The sequence below is a fragment of the Mixophyes fleayi genome, chromosome 10 (genome assembly GCF_038048845.1).
Source record: "Mixophyes fleayi isolate aMixFle1 chromosome 10, aMixFle1.hap1, whole genome shotgun sequence".
Lineage (NCBI taxonomy): Eukaryota > Metazoa > Chordata > Amphibia > Anura > Limnodynastidae > Mixophyes > Mixophyes fleayi.
In genome coordinates, this window is record NC_134411.1 from 35152778 (window position 1) to 35161416 (window position 8639).

At 39.4% G+C, this 8639-nt stretch overlaps 1 long non-coding RNA gene across 1 annotated transcript; it reads right to left on the reverse strand.

The window, feature by feature from the left end:
- Positions 1-255: 255 nt before the first annotated feature.
- Positions 256-4194, reverse strand: LOC142103997 (uncharacterized). The gene is made up of 3 exons (XR_012679480.1): positions 3948-4194; positions 2444-2713; positions 256-489 (listed from the first exon to the last, which is right to left on the reverse strand). It is a non-coding gene; the product is annotated as an uncharacterized LOC142103997 (long non-coding RNA).
- Positions 4195-8639: the final 4445 nt, after the last annotated feature.

The window sequence follows — 8639 nt, forward strand, 5'->3', positions numbered from 1 at the left end:
ATCCAAAATGGCTCCATGGACACACATTATATAAAATGTCTTATCCTGATTCACTTGTACACTTGGGCACAGAATGAGGCGCATCACCCTGCATGTCTGACCAGCTACTCTCATCAGACGTCACAAGAGAAGGAGAACTGTTTGTTTTGTTAATGTTCTATCAATGTTCTGCTGCTTTCCTGCCTTTTTCTTCATGCTCAGTATGGTACTTACCTGTGCAGGTAGTTACTGATACAGGGTCTGACTCAGTGATATTATCAGCAGCTCTTGTATATACCAGGAATGTATATGTCTCTCCCGCTGTCAGACTCATTATTGTAGCTGATTCATTTATCACTAATGTATTATTTATCATTGTAGCTGGTGATGTGACATTAGTCTGGACTCTGTAGGTGTAAGTACTCTGATACTCATCAGGTCTACTCCAGGACAGAGTAACAGAGACCATTGAAGGTGGATTGTTCATTAGTAATTTCACTGGCATTGGTTCTATTATGAGAAAAATAATAAACAAAATCAGTAAACACAAAGGTTACAGTAAGGGTACATATACCTCTAATATTACAATAATGCAGCACTGTTACAACAGTACCCACGTCCCCCTTATTATCACCTCCCACATTTCCCAAACGAAGATTTTTCCATACCGTATGTGTGTATATATATATGTGCGTATATATATATATATTCTGGAACTATCTACCTTGTTGTAGTAGATTGACCCCTATGATTCAAAGTTTTAGGAGGTCCCTAAAGTTCCACCTGGACAGGGACGCTTACCATATTTTGTATCTATTCTGTCTTCTTGTCCTGCAGCTAATTCACTACGAATCCATCATTCGTCCAGTACCTCACCATTACTTCTCTTTCTCAGATATCTACACTTGGATCAAATACTTGGTCATAAATCAGCGGTGTGGTGGGTCTACTCACAACTCATGTGATTAGCAATCTGTACCAGTGATGGGCACAGGCGGACCTCCCAGCCTTCCCTGCGGCCCCAGCTACTTCCTGCTTTATTACTCGTTGGTCCTTTTCTCTGCTTTATGCCCAACAGCTCTCAGTCTCTGCTTTATTCCACACAGAGCATCACCAATGGCCCCAGCTGAGGCTGACTGATGTTTTAGGGAAATTAGGAGGAATTTTAGGGTATGTGGTGTCTTCCTAACTAAATGGATTGTTGTAACTTATTACTGAGATTTAGATTAATGTGCGGCCCTTTTGAAGGTTAGAGGACCTTGAGGTGTATCAGGTTGCCCATCAGTGATCTATACCATCATATGTCTATTCTTCTATTATCCCACCCATTGCTTCCTTTCATATTGTAAGCTCTAAGAATCAGCACCGTCACACCTCTCCATCATGTTATGTTCCTGCACTGTTATCAATGTATGTGTAACACCCCCATCTTGGTGGTAGGTAGATAGAGAGGTGTATGTAGACAAGGTGTAACATTTCTTCCAGCACCGATATATGAGTCGTCACCTTGACATCTGGGGGTAGAGGTCAGGATGAGATGGGCAGGGATCTTCCTGGGTCTAACACAAGAAATCACAGCACGACCACAGATCTGATGCAACAGCCACTTAGCAGGTTTATTTAAATATCTGGTTATTAGTGGCTGAGAATGTTTTATAGTAGAATATACTTTGTGCCAGAAAAGTTATTTTGGTAAATAATGCAATAGAAATTTAAATGATATATTCAATAAGATAAGCAGTCAACTATTGCAAATACTTAAATACATTAAACATTTCAAATAGTAAATAAATTAAACACTGCAATTAATGAATATCTTATGCAATAGAGTACAGTAACAAAGGTGTAATATCAAAACTAGAATGCTCTCGCTATATAGAATAGGTTCTGTTATCTTTGACCAAAGTACTTTGTATACACAGATGTACTTCTAAGGAAATACTGACTTCTGTAGCAGCAATACAATGACAACTTTCAATTATAATTATACTGGCGTACATTATCAAGACAAGTTTCTGAAAAAAATGTTTTTTCAGGACTTGTTAGATTGCGGCCAGAGCAGTCACCATACTGTTGAATGGTGACTGCTCGCAAAAACGAAGAGGAGTGCAAAGCAGCAGATATCCATGATATCTGCTGCGATGCACCTTTAATAAATTTACCGAGGACACATCGGGATCTGATTTCCACGGTAAGTGCACTACCGTGCTTTCTTAAATATGCCCCCTTGTCACTAAATGTCTACACGCCATTTCAGCTTGGATGTCCCATCGCTACCGGAAAGTAAATGTACTATTTCTCCAATTTTCTAATCGAACAGAGCTGAGATACATGTTAGCACTTTATAAGTACCGGGTGATATTCTTAAAGAGCTTAAATCTGAAAGTAAAAATACTTATGTCATGTTTGCACTCAAGACATAAGCATAAGAAAAAGATCTATTACAGCTGATAAAAATGCTTACTTGTGTAGACAGATCCACTCACGGGTAAACTCAGATACCCCCGGACTCCGACTGTTACCACAGTAATGGTGTAGTCAGTCCCAGATGTCAGGCTCTGAAGGGTGATATTTGTTGTGTTACTTGATACAGTCCAAGTGCTTGAAGATGAATTCCCATAAGTTATATTATATGACTTTATCACATTGGTCATTTTGTCTGGCTCTCCCCATGATAATTTGATGCTGTTTGTTCCAAATGTATTAAAGATCAGAGAGCCTGGTGGAGACGGATCTGTTAAACACAATGATAAAAAAATAAGTAGAGAAAACAGACAAAAGAATCACAACTGCTTTCAAGAAAATGCTGTAAACTTGGTGAGAGGAATGTAAAGCATAATAGCACAAATATTTATCCAAATCAATGTAAATTTATCTTTGAACACAAAAGACACTTACTACAGCCTATGATTTCAGGGAGGGAACAGGGTGGGGAAAGGGGGGCTTGCCCGCACTCAATGTACACTAAGGGTGTGCCAATCGTGAGCAAACATAGCAGCATCTGATTCAAGCTCTGGGCATCTCCCAGGTACTTCTTTTGCAGCCGTATCTCTTGCTTCAACTACAGGTCTGGTGTAAGTGCCAATTACTAGTGATGACAGCTATGTATGTATGCAAATCGGGAGCATTTGTGAAAATGTATTTTATGTATAGTAGACATTCATAACATCCTAATAAGTGTATTTAATTGGAAAAAAAATGGAGTTGTGAAATTACTACAGTGATGTCACATGATTTCCTGTACAAATGCAGAAGTGCTTTCTGACTTTGCCCAGCTCAGATATCAAATCTAATCACTAAAGGTCATTTGAAATCAAGTAAGACTTTTTTGAAACAATAGTAAAAATATTCGAATAAAAATCATGTTGCATTTTCTTTCCATCAGACACTTAGAAATGTTGGCATCATTTTACCATCTAATAGAGAAGTATTAGGTCAGATATAGAAGAAGTCAAGTTGTTAACCTTGCACATATCACTTGCCACCCATTGCCCTTGCCTTCTAGTGTCCATTCCTCCAGGAACAAGTGAAGTTTAGCCTGAGAGTTTGTGTTGTTCCCTGTTTGTATTGTGAGCTGCAGTCATCCTTGAACATTGTTTGCCTCTCAGGAAAAGTCTAGAAATGGGAAACTCAATCTGAAGGAATTACTATGAATAGAAAAGCACCATGAAGAGGAAAAATAGCACTCTATATAACTCATTCTCAACTGCTGTCTAGAAATGTATCTGCTAACAGCCTCATGTGTCATGTGACAGTGGTTGCCATGGTAATCATATGATAATGTGCAGAATGCTAAACCATTAAAAGCAGACTGAAAAAAACAAGTCTTCTTATATCTGGCCAGTTTTATGTTGAAAAAGCTAATTTCTTCATGGGATTGCTGCTTTAAACTACAATACATAAATAAATAAATAAATTTTAACAACGTTCTCCCCCCTCTGCAGTCATATGACCCTGATCATACTCACATGTTGCCTCTGTCACTGGAGCGGATGTCTGGCTGCAGTTACCACTAAGTGTCTGTACAGTGACTGTATATTCTCTGCCAGGTAGTAATCCTGTGATATTCACTTGTGTAGAATTAGTTTGTTTTGTGATATTTATGTCTCCTGTTAGACTGACTGTATAATAATCCACTTTTCCTGCTGGTTTCGTCCATGTGACTCCAAGAAAATCAGTAAACTTATAATTGTTCAGTGTGATGGAGCCAACTAGCCCGGGAACTAACAGGGAATACAATCAGAATATTAGATATTCACACAGGAATTCCATAGCATTGTGTTTAGTATTTATATATGTAGCACCTCTGCATTCACCACCATTTTATTCTTCAGTAGCCTATGTCTACAATGGGTCTGATTCATTAAGGAAAGTAAGGCAAAAAAATGGGTAATTTTTCTCTTGGAAAAAACCATGTTACAATTCGAGGGGTGCAAATTAGTTTATTATTTTGCACATAAGAAAAAGACTGGGGGCTAGATTTACTAAGCTGCGGGTTTGAAAAAGTGGGGATGTTGCCTATAGCAACCAATCAGATTCTAGCTATCATTTTGTAGAATGTACTAAATAAATGAAACCTAGAATCTGATTGGTTGCTATAGGCAACATCCCCACTTTTTCAAACCCGCAGCTTAATAAATCTAGCCCTGGCTGTTTTTTCATGTAGGACACAAATATTTGATAGCTTTATTGTTACATGGACATTTGAAGTTGATCTAGAACATGCCCTACCCCACTTATAAATCTGTCCCCACATTTTAAATTTACCTCCCCCCTCCAATGCAACATGGTTTTGCCAAGCTGAAAAGTTAGTCATTTTTTTTGCTTTACTTTCTTTAATGAATCAGGCCCAATATGTCATGTACCCTCTTCCAGTAATTAGATCACAACTTACAGTTTTATTTCATGACATAAACATTCTGCGGGATTGAAGCATTACTATAAATCACTATCACTTGACTGAAGACATTAGAATTAAGCAGCACTTACCATAAAATGGCAGAAAGTTCTTTTAGTTTCACTTTATCCTTATCCTTTTATTTAAGTTATGACTATAATACATATATGGCCCAATTCATACAATAGTTGCATAATACTGTCATTTATGACCCCTAAAAATGCAGAGGTACAATACATTGATTTTTATAAAAAAAAAATCATATTGTAGTACATCCTTATAGATATATATATATAAATGTGCTTTCCCCTAAAAATTGAGCCTAGATGGTACAAAAGTTCCAGACTGAAAGTAATGTGTGTGCCTGATCGTCACCATTTCACAAGAAGTGGGAAAATCAGGTTGTTTTGCACAATCCAAAATGGCTCCATGGACACACATTATATAAAATGTCTTATCCTGATTCACTTTTACACTTGGGCACAGAATGAGGCGCAGCACTTTGTATGTCTGACCAGGTACTCTCATCAGAAGGAGCAAAACATAACATCATAAGAGAAGGAGAACTGTTTGTTTTGTTAATGTTCTATCAATGTTCTGCTGCTTTCCTGCCTTTCTCTTCATGCTAAGTATGGTACTTACCTGTGCAGGTAGTTACTGATACAGGGTCTGATTCAGTGATATTATCAGCAGCTCTTGTATATACCATGTATGTATATGTCTCTCCCGGTGTCAGATCCATTATTGTAGCGGATTCATTTATCACTATTGTATTATTTATCATTGTAGCTGATGATGTGACATTAGTCTGGACTCTGTAGGTGTAAGTACTCTGATACTCAGCAGGTCTACTCCAGGACAGAGGAACAGAGACCATGGAAGGTGGATTGTACATTAGTGATTTCACTGGCATTGGTTCTATTGTGAGAAAAATAACCAACAAAATCAGTAAACACAGCGGTTACAGTAATGGTATATATACCTCTAATATTACAATAATACTGCACTTTTACAACCGTACCCACATCTCCCTTATTATCACCTCCCATTTCCCAATTAAAGATTTTTCCATACCATTATATATATATAATATATTCAAAGTTTAAACAGGTCCCTGAAATTTCACATGGATAGGGACTCTCATCATATTCCCGATCTATTCTGTCTTCTTGTCCAGCAGTCGGTTCACTGCTAATCCATCATTCGTCTAGTACCTTATTATTACTTCTTTTTCCCCCAGATATCTACACTTGCAGGACTTCTGGGATCTAAGTACTTGGTCAGAAATCAGCGGTGTGGTGGGTCTACTCACAGCTCATGTGATTGACAATCTGTACCAGAGATGGGCAACAGGCGGACCACTGAGCCTTCCCATGCGACCCCAGCTACTTCCTGATTTATTACTTGTTGGTCATTTTCTCTGCTTTATGCCCAACTGCTCTTATTCTCTGCTTTATTCCCTCGGAGCTTCACCAATGGCCCCAGCTGAGGCTGACTGATGTTTTAGGGAATTTAGGGGGGCTGAAAGTCATTTTAGGGTATGTGGTTGTTTCCTAAGTAAATGGATTGTTGTAATTTATTATTGAGATTAAGATTAATGTGCGGCTCTTCTGAAGGTTAGAGGACCTTGAGGTGTATCAGGTTGCCCATCGGTGATCTATACCATTATTTGTCTATTCTTCTATTATTCCACCCATTGCTTCCTTTCATATTGTAAGCTCTAAGGGGCATATTCAATTGTTAGCGAGACAGGTGAACATCCCGCGCTCGAAAAAAAAAGAAAATCCCGCGCTCATTTTTTCCTGTTCGAGCGCTCTTTTTTAAAAAAACCTCCCTCAATTCAATTGTTAACATTGCATCCACCCCCTCGCGCTCTACTATTGGTCCTAGCGAGTTTGAAATGAGGAGTGGTTAAGGCAGGCATTTTAGTATAAAAAATTAATGGAAATTAATGCAATCAAGAAGGGCCCCAGCACTGCAAATGAGATTGGGCCCCTACACTGCAATCAAGAAGGGCCCCAGCACTGCACAAGAGAATGGGCCCCCACACTGCAATCAAGTAGGGCCCCAGCACTGCAAAGGAGATTGGGCCCCTACACTGCAATCAAGAAGGGCCCCAGCACTGCAAGCAACAAGGCCCCTCCCTGGACAGCAGATTTAAAGATTTTGCAAGCAGGAAATTTTTTTTCCATTTCTTGAACACTGGCCAAGCATGGACATTTGGAAGGTACAAATATTTGTGGGACTTTGCGTAAATGAGTGTGTGTAAGTAAAGCATCAGAAAACTGAAGATTTCGTCCATGGTGAGTAATTGGAATGAGGGTGTTGTGCTTTTATTTAACATTTTGCTTTGTGGAACTACAGATCACAGCCAGCCGTGGGTGTAAGAGCATGTTGGCACTTGTGGTTCTACAAGTGCCAACATGCCCTGGGTGCGATGGGTACGCTGGTGCCTGTAGTTAGACAAGTAGCAGCATGCCCACACTATTTAGGCCAACATGGCTGGCTGGGACATGTAGTTCCACAAATCAAAATTGTGTTTTTTTTGGGGTTTTTTTCATACAAAATCCCCATTTATTACCCTATTACCCACAGCCCAGGGGTAGTAGGAAGAGCCCTAGTGCTATCGGCACTGGGCTGGGTGTCCCTAGGGGGGTGGCCCGCTTACATTTTTCAGCGGACCACACTCCTTAGGGAATCCAGGCCAGCGCTGAACAGTCTGTGGGTGTTTAGTCATTATGGCCGTGGGACCCAAACTGCGTTCCCCCTCCCCCCCCCCCCCCCACCCCTGCTATAGTGCCTATCACCCCGGCTGGTTTGCCTAGCGCTGGTTCAATTAAAATAGGGGGAACCCTACGCAAAAATTTTCAAAGATTTTAACACAGCAATAGCCTGCCAGCACTAGGGTTAAGACTAAGCAAACGCTTTTGGTTTTAAAAAATAAATAAATAACATGCTACTTTTCACAATTATGAGAGCTGACTGAGGCACAACCACCCCCCTCCCCCCCCCCCCCAAAAAAAAAAAAGATAAAAAAAAAATAATAAAGTTTAAATATAGGACTGCACCTCTAATGGATTTTTTCAAAGTGGGGACTTTGAAAAATTTATTCTGTTGTTTTTTTTAAAAAATAGTACTGTTCAGTTTTCATGTTATTTTAATGAACTTTTACACCTATCTTTTCAGTTTAATTTCTATTTTTCTTAACTTAAAATTATTTTTTTTTCTTTTGAGCAGACTAAGGAGGTGCGAGATGAAACAGCAGATTTGCCTGTTTCACCCACAGCGTTAAAAAACAATTGAATAGCTTTTTCCGCTGAGGTTTCGCATCCAGCCTATACTTTAACATTGACAAACGTTTGGAGCGCGATAAGACCGTTTCGGTAAAAAAAATAAAAAAGATTTGAATTACGGGAGAAGTTTCCGCGCTCGAAAAAAAAAAAAAAAAAAGACTTAACGCGCTCGAACTTACAAACTCGCTAACAATTGAATACCCCCCTAAGAATCAGCATAGTCACACCTTTCCATCATGTTATGTTCCTGCACTGTTATCAATGTATGTGTAACACCCTCATCTTGGTGGTAGGTAGATAGAGAGGTGTATATAGACAAGGTGTAACATTTCTTCCAGCACCGATATATGAGTCGTCACCTTGACATCTGGGGGTAGAGGTCAGGATGAGATGGGCAGGGATCTTCCTGGGTCTAACACAAGAAATCACAGCTATGATCACAGATCTGATGCAACAGCCACTTAGCAGGT